This window comes from Chelonia mydas, chromosome 9, assembly GCF_015237465.2.
Source record: "Chelonia mydas isolate rCheMyd1 chromosome 9, rCheMyd1.pri.v2, whole genome shotgun sequence".
Lineage (NCBI taxonomy): Eukaryota > Metazoa > Chordata > Testudines > Cheloniidae > Chelonia > Chelonia mydas.
The window spans coordinates 66,594,370-66,610,986 of NC_057855.1; positions in this window are offsets into that span (position 1 = coordinate 66,594,370).

Here is a 16,617-nt window from a genome sequence, read left to right on the forward strand (position 1 = left end):
GATAAGAAACTGTGGATCCTCCGGCAACAACTCAAAATAATGCTGATTAAGAGCAACCTCGAATACCTCATGATTAACTGCTCCAGTGTGACACAGCAAGGTCCATAGACTTTGTCATAAATATAAAGGGAAGGGTAGCCACCTTTCTGTATACAGTGCTATAAAATACCTCCTGGCCAGAGGCAAAAACCTTTCACCTATAAAGGGTTAAGAAGCTAAGGTAACCCCACCGGTACCTGACCCAAAATGGCTAATGAGGGGACAAGATTCTTTCAGATCTGGACGGGGGGGAGGAACAAAGGGTTTGGTCTGTGATGCTTTTGCCAGGAACAGATGAGGAATGCAAGCTTTACAACTCCTGTAAAGTTAGTAAATAATCTAGCTAGAAAATGCTACAGATTGTCTTTTGTTTAATGGCTTGTAAAATAAGCTGTACTGGAGGGAATGTATATTCCTGTGTGTGTCTTTTTGTAACTTAAGGTTTTGCCTAGAGAGATTCTCTAGGTTTTGAATCCGATTACCCTGTAAGGTATTGTGACAAAACTCTGTCCTTGCCTCCAAGGGTCCCATGTTTCCTGGCGGATTTCGCTAGCCTCAGAGGCTCACTGTGACCCTCCATGTAACCCTTCTCTCTAGAGACAAGGGTCATAGTCTACTGAGCCATTTTCATCATAAGCCAGGGAGGGAGGTGAGGAGAAGTTATCCTTCCTTGCACAATCTCTGTTGTCTCCCAGTCTCAGTGATTAATCAGGGGGCAGAGGTGGTGGTGGGAGCCTGGGCCCACCCTCTACTCCTGACTCCAGCCCAGGGACCCTAATAGTATCAGCTATGGTAGCTGACCTTTTAGAAACATGACATGTACAATTCCCTAGGCTACTTACCCCACAGTAGCCCTCACTTCCTCAAGGTCCACTTCACCCTTACCTTAGGGCCTCCTTCCTTGTGCCTGATATGGTGTGTACTACTCAGCCTCTCCAACAGCACAACTTCCTCCCACAGCTCCTGACATGCACACCCACCTGACTAACTGGGAGGCTTTTAACTAGTTTCAGCCAGCCCCTGATTGGCTTCAGGTGTCCCAATCAACCTAGCATTCTCCCTGCCTTCTGGAAAGTTCTTAATTGGCCCCAGGTATCTTAATTGACCTGGAGCAGCTGCCATTTCACTTATCCTGGTAAGGGATTTGTTTAGCCTGGAGCTAATATATCTTTCTCCCACTACTTTTCTATAGCCATCTGGCCTTGCCCCGTCACAGTATTTACCATCCCGATTTTACATAGGTGATTCTTTTACCTTTTCTTTAATTAAAGTTCTTCTTTTAAGAACCTGATTGATTTTTCATTGTTCTTAAGATCCAAGGGTTTGGGTCTATGTTCACCTGTACCAATTGGTGAGGATTATTATCAAGCCTTCCCTAGGAAAGGGGGTGTAGGGCTTGGGGGGGGGGATATTTTGGGAGAAGACGTCTCTAAGTGGGCTCTTTCCCTGTTCTTTGTTTAAAACACTTGGTGGTGGCACCATAGGGTTCAAGGACAAGGCAAAGTTTGCACCTTGGGGAAGTTTTTAACCTAAGCTGGTAAGAATAAGCTTAGGGAGTCTTTCATGCAGGTCCCCACATCTGTATCCTAGAGTTCAGAGTGGGGAAGGAACTTTGACAGACTTGCATGGGAACTTATTACTATAAAAGAAGGGAAGAAGGGTGTATTGCCAGGGGCTTTGGGTTCATTCTGCATCAACATCGGGGCTTCGGGCGCATTCGACAGAGACCCAGCTCCCCTCCTTCATGTGCAGTTTCAGCTGGCCACCGGAACTGACCAAGCAACACTAAGGACTGGTAACTGTAAGATCCAGCTGCAAACCTTTTGGTGTATATATATGTGTGTATGTGTGAATGGAAGCATATGTTGATTTTAATGCTTAAATTGTACTTTCAATAAGTGCAGCGTATTGCCTTATCCCCTTTAAAAAGATTCCGTATGCTTCTTATAAGTATAACAACTGGAATCTCTCTTGTTACTCAATTTCATTAACTTTGGTTGGCTTGTGGAAGTTTTTTTCCCAAAGGCTGAGCTGATGCATTCCCTATTTGAGAAGAGAGCATTACTAAAGCACTTGTTTGAAAACATGCAAATATAATCAATTTTTTTCAGAAACAGATGCAGGAAAAAAAATATAGAAGGATTTTGTGCCTGTGTATTTGCATAGTGCTACTTGAAGTAATGTTCTTGATACAAAGATTGCCTTGGCAATAATGCTACAAATGCTAATTTTTTCTTTTGATACTTTGTAACATGTGAATGAATATTATAGAAATTAAAATGTTAATAAAGGTTTACTCATGAAACACAATATGTGGTACAAACAGTAGATGGTTATTTTGTACCATATAGCTGAACTTATTTGCGTTTAAAATTTGTCAATGTTCTCTGCTTGAGGGAACTGAGTGCCAAGTTTGTGTACAGGCAATTGTTTCCTCCAAATTACAAACACTAAAACTATAGCTAATAATCAAAGTAACTATAGGAGTGACCTCTCCTGCCACGGTGGCTAACTTGACATAAAGAAGTGTTCTGCCTAAACATTGTTTAATTGTAATGTATTTGTACCTTTTCATTGCAGAGCACCCTGAATCCATGTACTGCTGGTTAAAGGAGCTGTCTTGATACTAAAAAGTCTGTTCCTGTTGCTTGGCTCACCCAGTGGAGTTACACTCCAATATTTGCCACCCATCTCTTAAGTATCTGATTGATACTGCAGAGTAAATGTGGGACAGAAACAGGCTTACTATGAAGAGGAGATATGTTGCACACATGTCAGCTATGATAGAGAAGAAAATAAGGAGACAGGACACGAACATGTAGGGGAAGATCCATATGTGGCCAACTCTTAAAGCTTCATCTTGCGGTGGTTGGTATTTCCATAAACACTTAGCTCCTGGAATATGAGAGAATATCTGTTTTAATTTTTAAAGGTGTATAGCCCCTTGTGGCATGAAGAAAAACTTGAAAATGGGTGTGTTAAAGGCTTGAAAACCAGAAGGCAAATAAGAACCTCAGAAGTTTTCAGATCTCATGACTAAGACTATCTCATGATTTTTTGGGGCCTGTTTCATGGTTCCTAAATGCCTGGGTTTGTCAACAGTGAGATCCTCAGCTGGTTTGATGGAGCTATGCTGACTTAAGTCATGAAAATGCACATGACAAAAACATGGAAACATACAATGCCATGTTTAGTCACTTTGCAGAGTACAAGTGGATTGTAAGCAACAGTATCAAATTTTAACCATCACTATAGAGAAGTATTCTGCGAAGAGCCAGTTAGGGATCAGGTTCTTAGCTGCTATGGATCAGGATAGCTCCAATAAAGATTAAGTTTGATACTGCTTACCATACACTTGTACTCAGCAAGTGACTTTAAAAATGGCTTATGGGTTCCACGGTTGTGTTACAATGACTAAATGACTGTAACAAATATGCTCAATTTATAAATGGATTTTTCCAACCTCCAGTCATGCAAATTCAAAAGGGGGATGAATCAGTTAGGGCCTTGGCTTGACATGCAACACCAGTAAGGTTCTGCCAGTCAAATCAGGCCTTAAATGGGTTTGCATAGGTGTAACAGTGTGGAACTTAGAAAAGCCTTCTGTTGATGCTCAAGAAGAGATAGAATCTCTCTCATACCAGTGTGGATCTGCAGTGCCAACAGGAGTAAAATGCAGCATAAACTTAGTTTAGTTCTGAAGGCAGTAGCTCTGACTCAGAATACACATGGTAGAATATTCTTTCTAAAAAAGCCATTTTTGCATAGATGCCTCGCAGAGCATAACTTCACTATAAAGTTACAAGTGCACTGCTGTGACACTGTTATGGTTTAAATTTTTTTGATAATAATTCTATTTCATCTTTCACTGCTTGATGCCCTGAAAATATTTATCTCGGTTCTGTGCTCTGTGCCATGCCTTTGTTTTGCAATATTCTGTGTTTTCACTTTCTTTTGCCCTCAAACCCTTAAAATAATTAAATTTAAATAGTTTTAATGTTTTTATTTCTTATTGCAATGGTTGGTTAGTAACCAGAGTGTCCAGTGCTGTCTGTCCTTGCTTCCCCAGGTTCGTAGCCTCTTCAGTCTAGCAGAGAAAGGTATAACGTGATCCAATGGCTGGAAGTTGGAACTAGACAAATTCATACTAGAAATAAAGTGTAAATTTTTAATAGTGAGAGTAGTTAGCCAAGGATCATGATGGATTCTCATCAGTGACAATTTTTAAATGAAGATTGGATGTTTTTCTAAAAGATTTGCTCAAGGAACTATTTTTGGGAAGTGTTATACAGGAAATCGGACTGGATAATCACAATGGTCCCTCCTGGTCTTGGAATCTATGATGACACTGCTCTTTGCATTAATTGCACAGCTACTTATTCTAATGCATGTCTGTAGCTTTTTCTTGCTACCTGCAGCTCAGTAAATCTGAAAGCACCCAAAAAGGCCATAATGAATACTGCTTTGAATAGAGCTGCCTCCGTCCCGCAACTGCCCACTCAAGGTAAAGCTTCCAAAAAACCCTAATAAAACCTGTACACTTCCTATTTAATTGGGGTTGGATCTTGTTCCAGCCCTGCTGCTTCTTCCCACTGCTCCTGCTGAAGCACTGGCCATGTGGTGACTGCCCCTATTTCCATCAGGTTGTGCCTTTTTCCTCTGTAGTGAACATGAGCACAATGCTTTTCCTCTTTAGCGAACATAGGCACAATGTTGGCCTGAGTATATTTTTTTTATCTGCTCTTGTCTCCAGTTTTGGTACTCCCGCTGCTGTCTGGGTTGGACAGCTTGGGGCAATGCATTCCAGCCACAAATCTTAATCCTCCATGCCAAATTTGGCTCATCTGATGCCCAAAGTGTAAATGCCAAATTATATTTCAACCATGCCCTCCTCCCATAAGCCAGGTGTGTCCCTGATCTAATGTCCATATATTTGAGAAGGGGAGTGTGGTGGTCTAGGTTCCTTTTGCATTTTATACTCGTCAATGTACAAACGGCAGTGGTCTAATTATCAACTGTCCTACCTCCCGTGGGTATGATGGATTTCTCTTTTGTCATTATTTGCCTTTTTTTTTCTCCCACAGGATCCTCCCTTGATTTTCTCAAAACAGAAGAGTGAACATGCCCATGTACTCTCCTTTCCAAATCATTTCCCTAACAGCCTTTGACAAGTAGGCCCCATCTGGCTGGTCAGTTCCCCTATCAGTTCTCTGATAGTAACACTTGCACTCACTATGTGTTCACAGGGTTCATTCACTGCTAAGGCACCTCCTCGTGGCTATGTTTGGGGAATCTGCTCCCATCTGGTCTGGCTCCCCTTTCCACTGTTCACTCACCCAATGGTCTGCCTCTGTCTGTGACTCGGGGTGCAGTCTCTCTCTTAGTGACTCAGTCCTCTGGCTAGGTCACTATATAGTTCCCCCTCCCTTCCCAGAATATCAAAGTCCCCCAGACAAGCTGTCTGGCTGGCATCTTTCACAATCCTTCCCAGTGACTGGTAGGGGAATTGGGGCTACTCTGGGTTCCAACCCAGGGACCCTATAATCAGCAGCCAAGGTCTGCAGATCTAGGCAGCATAATCTTTAACCTTGGGGCTCTTTCCTCAGGCTGCTTCCTACTCTGCCTCCCACAGGTTTTCTTTTCCACCCTTCTGGGTAAATGCTTCCCTCAGGGCCAGGATCCTAGGGCTTCTCTCACTCCCTGGTTTCCTTCTTTTCCCTCTCAGCCCAGAGAGTTACTGACAGCTTCTACACTGCAGCCTCTTTCTGTTGCTCAACTTCCTGGCTTTATACAAGCCCTGCATGCTCCCCCAGCTGGGCTTTATCAGCCATTAGTCATTTTCAGTCAAGCCAGACTCTCCACCAAGAGTGGCCTATAAAGTTAATTGGCTCTATATGCACCATCTTAACCTCTTCAGGGATGGTGTGGGGTGAACCCCCATCACAATGTCCCTCAGTAGAGAGGGGTATGGTACCCAATACCCCATCACTGTCATGGGTACATTGCCACCTGGTGTTGAAGATGTCACCTAAACCCCATTTTGTTGCCTGCCTCTGTGGTTCAGTGGCCTGCTGGGAGACATAGTCTCTACCTTTTATCTGCACCAACAGTGCCCTTCCTCCCAAGGAGGAACTACCCATGTCAGAGAGGTGCCGTAACACTTTGGCCATGAGAGGAGTCAGTGAGTCTGCTAATTGCTCCAACCCCTGATGCTGAAGCTTCTCAGGTGCTTTGGGCCTGGGCATATCTGCAAGCTACTCTTGGTGTGAATCTGGAAGCTGTGCTGCTGGCCACTTCCCTTGAACTTCCAACCATGTAGCTTAGGGTAAGGCAGCTTGGCTTGGCTATGTATATGCCCTGCAGGAGAGATTAAATAGGCAGGGGACATGCAGGGGTATGTGAGAGCCAGTCAGCCAGCCTGGTCCTCTGAGTCCTAGCCAGTAGGAAATTAGAGGACCTAAGGAGTGGGAGGTGCCAGATCCCATCTTGCAAGCATGAGATCTGATTCCCACTCCTCACAGTCCTTTTGAGTACTGTGGTGCATCCCCTGTGATCCGGTCAGCATTCTTTTCTGTTGGTGTGTGTGTTTGTTTGTGTGTGTGTGGGGGGGCGCGCCAGCATTCTTCTGCAACTGCTTTGGTTATTAACAAAAACTGCCCTGATTCCATGCAAACTTCTCATGCCCTTTCTCATGATAAGGCAGAGATCACCTATTGGATCTCCTAGACCATTGGTGTGAACAAATCCAGAAGAAAGGAAACAAATGTTTTGCTGGCTATGTTGCCAAATAATAGATTACATTTGGAAACATACCATTGATGAACAAATAAAATTCAGAATCCTGGGGCCAGTAAAGCTTCAGCTGCGAGGAAAGGACATCACTGGCTTTTTTTTTTTGATGGAACATATTGGGTTCTAGAAATTTAATTTTTTAATTTTTTTGATACAGAATATTAATTTATATGTAATTTTGTTTCCTAAGGATTCAGTTCTTTCCCGTGGCAATGATCCCAAGCTTCATGCTTCGCGCAGGGCATAATTTATCCACTTAGCAGCAGCAGCCATCTGTGTGGAAAACTGAGCTGTAAGCCTGTGCAGGAGAAAAAAGGAAAACAAAACTAGTCAAAGGTAGGAATGTTTTATCTAATGTCAGGAGACAAAGTGAACTGAAGTTTTGCCCAAATGTTTATTGAGTATCGAAGAGTAACTATGTTTTAATTGTGATAGACTTCTTGAAATAAGTTTACTTTCAACAATAACCTTAAGGCAACAGCATTTGGGACCTACAGTGTAAATTATGATAAGATGTTGATGTCAGTAGTAGTGTCACATAGAAAGCAGTCCATCCTCTGGGACCTTCATATAACCTATCTGGCCAGTCTTAATCAGGTTTTGGAGGCCTTGGCCAATACAACACTTTCCCATAGTACTTTTTTCTCTAAATTGCTAGCGTTTATTGTGCTGTTCAGAATTATCAGTGCTTGGCTTTTATAAAGGTACAGGCAGGCTTATTGCTGAGGATGTCAGTTGACTGGACTTTCTTGGGACATCTAGAGGAATTCTGACAAGTACTTGGCAGAATGATCTCCATTTCTACTGGATTTCATCAACACTCCATCAGATGAATTAACATTTTAAACTGCTTCAGGATATACTGAAGACCAAAGCTACAGAGTTGGCTGCTTTAGATACATCTGTAGAAGGACACTGAACTGAAATTGGCAAAATTGCTGAACAGCTGCAATCAACATCAGTGTTGCAAGAACAGATTTTTTTGCCCAGACTGCAACATAACACAACCAAAGCAGAGGACGACAGGTCAGTGGCAAAGCTGTGTGAGTGCCAAGAGACTGGGAAGCTGCTCAGGGATTGGAATAAGCACTTTTGACAAGCATGTTCAAAGATGTTCATGTCTTTGTCCCATGTCAGCTGCCAAAAATGGACCCAACTATGCAGAATAAGAAACAGCTGGATGATATCCTAGAATAACAGGACTTCCCAAAAGATTAGAAGTTCTAACAGTAGAAATGGGATTTTGGGGTGGATGTTGCCAATTTTGTCTCTTAGTACACGGTTGTGCCATCCAACTTTATTTTTGCGTAGCACTGGAAAGATTAAACTTTAGAACTACTGAAACTCAGCACCCTAGTCACAAGGTTAATGATATTTCTTAATTTACATATGGCACTTATTGGTAGACCCTTTTACTTCCTTATCAACAGCAAAGAAAAGATGAAAGATTTCATACTACTGTTAAAGTTTAATTTTCTCTTTTCCTTCTTCTCGAGTTAACTACTTTCTGGATGTTGTGATTAATCAGATAAAATATAGACCTACTATAAAGGGGTGAAGCTCTATTCATACTAGTGGGGTATCTACTACCAGCAACCCGGAATCCTAGCCCATCTTTATTTTTGCACATAAATATTTTTTCATGTATAATGTTCTATATGCGATGATACAACCCACACTCATCTTAGGTGAGTTAATGTAAAATTGTATGGCACTTTGCAGTAGAATTGCTTAATTACAAATAGAACTTTTTCATGGCCTGTGTCACCATTGTGTATGTTACACAAAAATGTATATATGACACAGAACTCTGTTTAAATATATCAAATAAAAGCAAATTGCCACAGTATTTTTTTAAATCTTTCAAATTTAAGGAGCTAATATTTCAGGGCAGGGTGGATGAGGCCCTCAAAAGTGTAAAGGAGAGAGGGCAAATAACAAAAATGCTACTAATATCAGGCTGAAATTAGTGTTTTATTGACTAAATTTTTCCAACACCATGGAAGCCATTTCTGCAGAATGTTGGCCTGTATGGGGTTTTTCAATGTGTCTGCTAGGGGTGTGGTTCTCGGAGCAAAGTCAAGGGAGCTGTTTTCCATGCCGCCAGCACCTACCACAGATACAGGTAAAATGAACCCTATTGAGACACTTGGCCTATTCAGACACTGGCAGCTTCAAGCACTTTCTATTCAATTTTTTCAGTGCCCTTCTAAGAAAATAATAAAATACAGCAATAATACAGTTAAAGAAAGAAATGGGGAATACTTTTAGGACAGTGAAAGGCGGTTTACCAGAGCTGATAATAGAAGACAGATTTTAAACATTGGAACAACAATGAACATTTACTGCACAATATCCCATTGCTGGAATCTGTTGACCACTTAAATAGACAGTTGAAGGGTGCATGTGTGTATATACACTTTTTCTTGGTTCTCTAGAAACTGTTCAGATGCTGCAATGTTTTAGCAGGGGGATAGGAAATGATTTCCCCCGGTACTGAGTGGTGCACATACTTGAACTCTCACCTTTTAGATATGACCCCTTATACTGACCTTGGTTACTAGTGGTGTTTTGGCAAACTATTTCAGTGTACCATAGTTCTTGTTAATTCCTTTTTGTCGTCCTTACACATGGAGAAACTGAGCGATGGACTTTGTTGTTTTTCTTTAACTACAATAAATGCTTAACAATTAAAACATTTTAACTTCAGTTAGGATTTATATGGATCCAGTATTCTTAGAATGATGTGCACTGACATGGGAAAGAGGTGAGTAACTGGCTTCAGAAATCTACAGTAATTGGTGGTAAAGGACAAAGTTTCAACTTTCTATTGTTTAAAAACAGTTGATGGATTGGCTCTTTGCCAAACAGAAGCCCATTTGGCAACATGTAGTGTTTCAGATTATTTGAAAAGGAAGGCATACACTTAAGCATATATTTCTCATACCATTTTTTACTTCCTGCATAAAAAAATGAACTTGCTTAAATCTTCTCCAAAGGCTAATCTATCCTTGCATTTATAAGTATATTTAACTTAGATACCAAGAATAAGAGAGAAATATTGCAGAAGCAGAAGTGTGAAGTGAAGAGAATTTGGAAATGTGATTTTTTTTTCTGGTAGGGCTGTCATAATAAATATGGATAATTCACTAGACTCTCCCAGTGAAATAAGTATGCTAAAAGCATCACATATGAATGCTAGAACAGCCTTTGAAAGAACATTGACCCTCCAAGCTGCAAAGCCTTGTTTTGATTAACTAGCTTTAAAATTGTGTTTTAAGAATGGGATTTCAAAGAAACTTAAGTCCTCATTAATGATCTGCTAATTGTTCACAAGCATCCTGAACTTGCTTGATGATATTTCTTCTAATTTTCCTAATGTATTCCTGGCCCTGTAGCTACAATGCCCTCAGGCCAACTCTCTCATAAAAGTGCAGGTGCGCTTAGCAGGTATAATAAAATTATAATAAAAGTGCAGATGTGCATAGCAGGTTTGTCAAGTGACTAACTCATATAGGCTACAAAGAACTTTGCCTTTACATAAATTAAGACAGCACTGGCTGTCTGATTGCCCTGCCTCAGTCATTTTCTCTCCAGCTCTGTACTGAATGTGCCATTTTACCAGAGTCTGCTATGACTCATTTCCCCACATTATTTTCTCTCACAGATGGCATCATTTTGTCTCATGCACTGAGAGTGACAAGTGACACTGTGGTGCTGATATCATATTAGGCTGCAGAGAGTACTAGCTGTGATGAATATATAATCTGCATTGCAAGTTTCTCTAATCCTGTCTTTAAGGGTGAAATAGGAAAAAACAGACCAACCGAACACCTTGAATGCTGATGATGTGAATCTTATGAAAACAATTGGTGATATCATTAGCGGTCCCTGTGTAATAGTGGTGATAATATACTGTTTTTTTTTTCCTGGTGTGCCAGGGATCATAGGGGGCCCATGGATGATTTACTGGCTGATCTTGTCATTTTGGTCCCTGAAATGTTTCTACATTGCTGCCAATTCTGTCTTATTGTGTTGGAACTGTTGGCCCAGTGCTTCTAAATTCCTTTCCACAGCTGATAATTTTGGTGGCGATTGTTACCCATGGACCCCACAGCATTCAGCTTCCTTGGAACTGTGATATAGCAAAATATTGCCAGAGTGAAAACATTCCCAAAAACCAGTGTGAAAGACTTATGATTTCTTTGATTTAATGCTAATGCTGATTTTTCCTCCCCTGTAGTGATAGGCACTGAATTTTATTGGAGAGAAAAATGTATTGAGAATGACCTTGAGGTTTGACTGTTTATTAAATTCTAAGTTCCATCTTTACTCCTCGATCTGCAAGCATTGGCTGTGTTGTGAAGTCAGCCCTTGGGAGGAGGAGGTGCCAAGATTTGCTCTAGCTGATTCAGAAACTCTTTGATGGGTAATGAACAGATTCACATTCATTTCTCAGCTGGAGGAGAAATCTCATTACAATGTCTTGACATCTAGGGTCTCAAAGCTGCCACGTACAGAGCACCCTGACCTCCTAGCAGGAGGCATGCAGCACTGAGTACATTGTACCCACACTAAACAGGCTCTGACTGGGTTAATACTATGGCCTTTTAAGATTCAAGATTGCCCATTCAAGATTGCCCTGATTAACATAAATATATCTGTAATATTCAAGAGAATTAGCTGAACTAGTACAGGATGGTGTCAACATCATCTTTTTTAATTCAAACCTGGTTTATGTTGATCTGGGAAGCAATCTATTTACACTAAATCAACATAAACCAAGTATACATTGAATTAATGGTGTTGACACTGTTTTGTACTGCTTTACCTAATTGGTTTTTTAAACTGATTCAAAGCAAAGCTGGGCTAACTCTGAATATAGACAGTGCTTCAGATATATTCGAGAATAAAACATATTTGTACTGGTAGCTCAAAGCATGCATCCTGAGTACACTTGTATATACTTGTATATTCCTTGTATCAACATCTGTGTCGGGGTAGGAGATTTAAGGTTTTTGGCTTCTGGGTGACTTCTTGAATATTGTCAAGGGAGGACTGGTGATGTCAGTCATGAAAACTTGGGGGGAAAAGAATTATCATGCTCCTTCTGGCATATGGCTTCTGACACCCAACACCAGATTCATTGTTTGTGCTAAGTTATGTAGCCACTCTACCGTGGGATCATCATCTGGAAATGCACATCCATCCATGATCAAGATGATAAAGAAGGGAGTCCATAACCAGATGGCATGCTCTTTGTTCATGAGCTTCATAGGGGCAGGACAGGGAGCTCCAGATGCCCCAACAGTAAAGACACAAGTTAAATCACCTGTGATGACAGTGTATTGTGTGTTAAAGTAGAAGGATTTTTCAGTCCATATAGTTTTTCTGAGGGGTGTGCACTAGCTGATCCAGACACACTAGGGAATGGAGATCTGAGTTGTCTATCTGCCAAGAAATCCCATTGATCCAAAATGTAGTTCCATGCCACCTGTCACTGCTGTTCTGTAAAAAGGCCATTTCTGATATGCTGTCTGAGCTATTTCAGAAAAGGGCTTTGAGTGGAAATTGTGACATAAGCGGTCTTAGTAGTTGGTTGCATTTAGTCATGTGGCCAAGCCTTCACACCCTAATCGCCGGGGGAACAATGCCCGCTGGGACTGGAAACTTGGAGGCTGGAATTGTCCAGGTTGCACCAGTGATGATGATAAGGGCAGAGTTGATAGCTGAGTCCAACTTGCCACAATGATAACTGGAGCCCCATATTTCTGCACAGTTTCTGGCAGGTGCAATAATTAGGGCATTATTATAATAATTAATGCCCTAATTATCTTGCTTATAACTCATTTAACACATCAGTTTTATACTTGACAAAACTCATTTGGTGAGAACTCAGATACTGTGAGTGAAGTTGGAAACAATTTAGTCCAGTTCTCTCTGTACCTAGGAGGGACTCTTGCAGAATGTCATGTCTCTGAAGAACATAGTATAAACAGAAATGCCTATGTTCATGCCTGAGGTAATATGACACTAGCAAACTCATTTTAAACAGTTACTTAACAAAGATTTGCAGAATGCTTTTTTAGCTGTCCATTTTCCTAGAGTAGTCACACATTTTAATGAAATGTATAAGCCATTGTAAGCACTCTATATGGAGCTGTGTGCTGATTAGATTGCTAATTTGAGCCATATCAGCCTTTAGGGGCCTATTCCCATGTTAGGAAGACATGAAATTTCACAAGTTACCAGTTACAGAGAGGTTCAAGTTGGAATCCAGTGGTTGCATCATCTATCCTTGAAAACAGACTGGAATCCAAGGTCATTGAGGTGGAAGAGGTGTACTTCTATAGCACCTACCTCCTGTGCTCTTATGGCAGCATGGCTTAGTTTTGAACCATGCCCTCATTGGCGTTGCTATTACAGGATTCCTTTACTCAGGAGGTTTAATGTAGCAAAGGCAGAACCCATCTAAGTTTAAAGCTGATGAGAAATCCCAGCTAAGACAATGCTGTAGAGAGCAGCTGTCCTTTTAACGTTGCCCTTTTCTCTGAGATGGATACTTGGCATGTCAATAGAGGGGATTTTTGGAGGTGGGACAAAAGAAAGACTAATGCTATGAAGGTGGTATGCTTTTTTCTGTCCTCTCAGGCTGGATTCATCAGGTTTTTATTCACCTCTTTACCTGGATTAGTTATGTTACAGAGAACACAGATATCTGTCTTGGTTGTGCACTGTCACTACAACAGTACAGTTCCTGTGTGGATAAAGCCTAACTCTTAACATTGATAGAGAGAACAGATTTAATAATTTTATTAAGATAATGTTGAAGTAAAAAGAAAACAGTATAGAGTTTAAGCATAGAAGTTTCTGGTTATCAGGGAATAAGGTACAGATTATCAAGGGGTGCGAAATTCGGTTTAGGAGTGGGTGGCGTAAGGAATACATAATCTGCAATCTCCCCGATTGGGGGTTAAAGTTTAACGGGTCAAAGTACAGACATTGAGCTATGGGGGTATGTTGTCAATATAATGGCTATGTTCAGGTGTGGAGTATAACGAGCGGATACGATGATGAGGATGGATCTACCCTCATTTGGTGGGATTTAATGTTCAGTGAGTTTATGGTTCCAGTTCATATGGTCCAGTGGAAAAAGTCTCTCAGTCCCTTTCCCATAGTTGATGCATGATTTCGTACCGGCTCACACCTCCTGGTACTGTCGGTGGCCGGTGATGTTTTCGATGTAGATGTCCCTAGACCATCGGATGGTGTCCGAGACCATGAGGTGCCGCATGAGCCGTGCATAGTGTCGACTGATCCCACAGGTCCACAGCACGCGCTTGTTGCAGGGGTCCCAAGCGCCCAGGGCTCCGACGATCAGGGCGTCCAGCTGCACCTCGTAGCCCTTCGCTCTCAGGGTGTCGGCCAGGGGGATGTATTTTTCCAGCTTATGAGCTTGGGATTCACGTAAGGCTGGGGTCCTGTTCTCAAAGGAGGCCGTGATGTTGATGAAGATGATCTTTTTCTGGGCCTCGTTGGTGACTACCATGTCAGGTCGCAACCAGTTGTCAGTACCGGGGATGGCGCAGTTCACGGAGACCTCCCCCAGGCGCGGTGCGATGGCTTTCACTAGGCAGTTCTGGATGGCGTTGTGGCACAGCTGTCAGACTCTGGAGTGGGGCTTGCAGCTGCACAGGAAGTGGGGCAGGGTCTCGCTGGAGTAGCTGCACTTCCTGCAACGCTTGTCTCGGTTCCCGTGGCGGATGGCTCCATTGAGCGGGACGCAGTTGAGCTGGGCGCAGTGGATGAACCGCCAGTCGGCAAAATGGGTGAAGCCGCCCCCGGCGAGGAAGTGGTTGCTAGCGTCCCATTTGCTGGTCAGTTCGAAGGCTTTACCCTGGTCCGGTTTACGCTTTGGGGTTTCCATCCACAGCGAGTGGATGGCCGCCTTCAGGGTCCTCTCCAGCATGCCCCTGGCGCTCAGGGTGACAATGGTGTTGTCGTCAGACCTGATCTGCGGCACCAGGACTCCCAGCTCCTGGTGCTCCTTGCACCACTCCCAGCGGCAGCCGATGCGCTTCCCCAGGCGACATGTGGCATTGCGAGCGCGGGACCACAGTGAAGCGATGTTGCCACCGTCCCGTCTGAATTCGCCATCCAGGGAACCACTCAGGAAGCTGGCGGTGTCATGGTTGGAGGGGGCTCTGCTGATCTGCTTCTTTGTTGGGTCATGGAGGGTGTTTGCTGCGATGTTCCTTACCATGGTGTCAGGACACGTCAGCAGGCAGAAGGCGTCGGTGATCACTGCAATGTCACACAGGTCGCCCATGTGGGGACACTGGCACTGCCATGTCTGTGGGCGATACAGACAGGCTCGTTGCTGGCTCTCTGGGGAAGGAACAGCCACTTCTTCACCAGCTGCTGGACGATCTTGTCTGCCTTGTTGAGGGGTACCTTCGCTACGGCGGATCCCCTTAGGATGAACGAGATGCGGGGGATCAGGAAGGTGTTCAGGGCATTTATCTTCTGCCACAGTGCTAGTAGGGAGGCGTAGATCTTGACGGCATCCTGAAAGATCTCCTGGATGGTGTCCTTGGATGTCTGCTGGACACGGAAACCTGTTGGCGTGCCGAGGTGCCGGTACGCCTGCTCCTCTGTCAGGGGGATGACAGGCTCACCCTGGATCTGGAACCCTGTCATCTGCACTGAGTCCCTTTTGCTGCCGTCGATGTGGAGAGATGCGCACTTCTTTGCATTGAAGTGGAGCCCCATCCAATCGGCAGCTCGACTGGTGGCATCTAGCATACGTTGGAGGTTCTCTGGGTTGTTAGTGGTCAGGACCAGGTCATCCGTGTAAGCCAGGATGCTCACCCTCTCACCGTGAAGGTTGAAGCCATCTGCGCCATTGGAGATTGCTTGCAGCAACAGCTCCATGGCGAGGTTAAAGATGATGGGGCTGAGGGGACAGCCCTGCTCAACTCCGTTCCAGATCGGGATCTCTGCGATCTCCCCTTTGACTGAGCGAATGGTGGTGCTGCATCCCTCCTACACCCCTTGGATCACACGGAGGAAGTTCTTTGGCATCCCAAACTCCTGGAGCGTGGCAAAGATGTGGTGGTGGGGCATGGACCCAAAGGCGTTAGCCAGGTCAAGCCATGCTACCGTGCACTGCCTCCGTGCCCTTCTGGCTGTTTCGATGGTGGTTTGGAGGACAAAGTTGTGTTCATAGCAGCCCTTGCAGGACATGAAGCCTTTCTGGGTGGAGCTGATGGCTCTCCCGCTCACCGACCACTCCGTGATCCTCGATGCCAGGCAGCTGGCATAGAGCTTGTACATCGTGGAGCAGAGGGAGATGGGCCTCCAGTTGCTGGGGTCATCCCACTCACCCTTCTTGTACACCAGTACCGTCATGGCCTTCTTCCAGGAGCTGGGAGTCCAGCAGAATCGCTTGCACTGGTTGAAGAACGTGGCGAGGACCAGGCAGCCAGGATCTCACTTTTTCAGGAGGCTGTAGGGGATGCCGTCTTTCCCAGGAGCTGTGTTTTTTGTTTTTGAGAGTCTGGCCATCACTTCCTTGGGCGTATAGTCAGTTTCCAGGACACCTGCTTCGTCGGCAGGGGGCAGAGGCACTCTGGGCGCTGCGCGTCATTCTGGGCTATGAGGTCGAAATACTAAAACTTGAACTTACCCATTACATCAGTTCCTATATTTCACACATGGAATGAATTTGGTGCAGAAAGGCTGCATATAGTATCTTGCTCAGTACAACAAAAAAATGGTCAAACC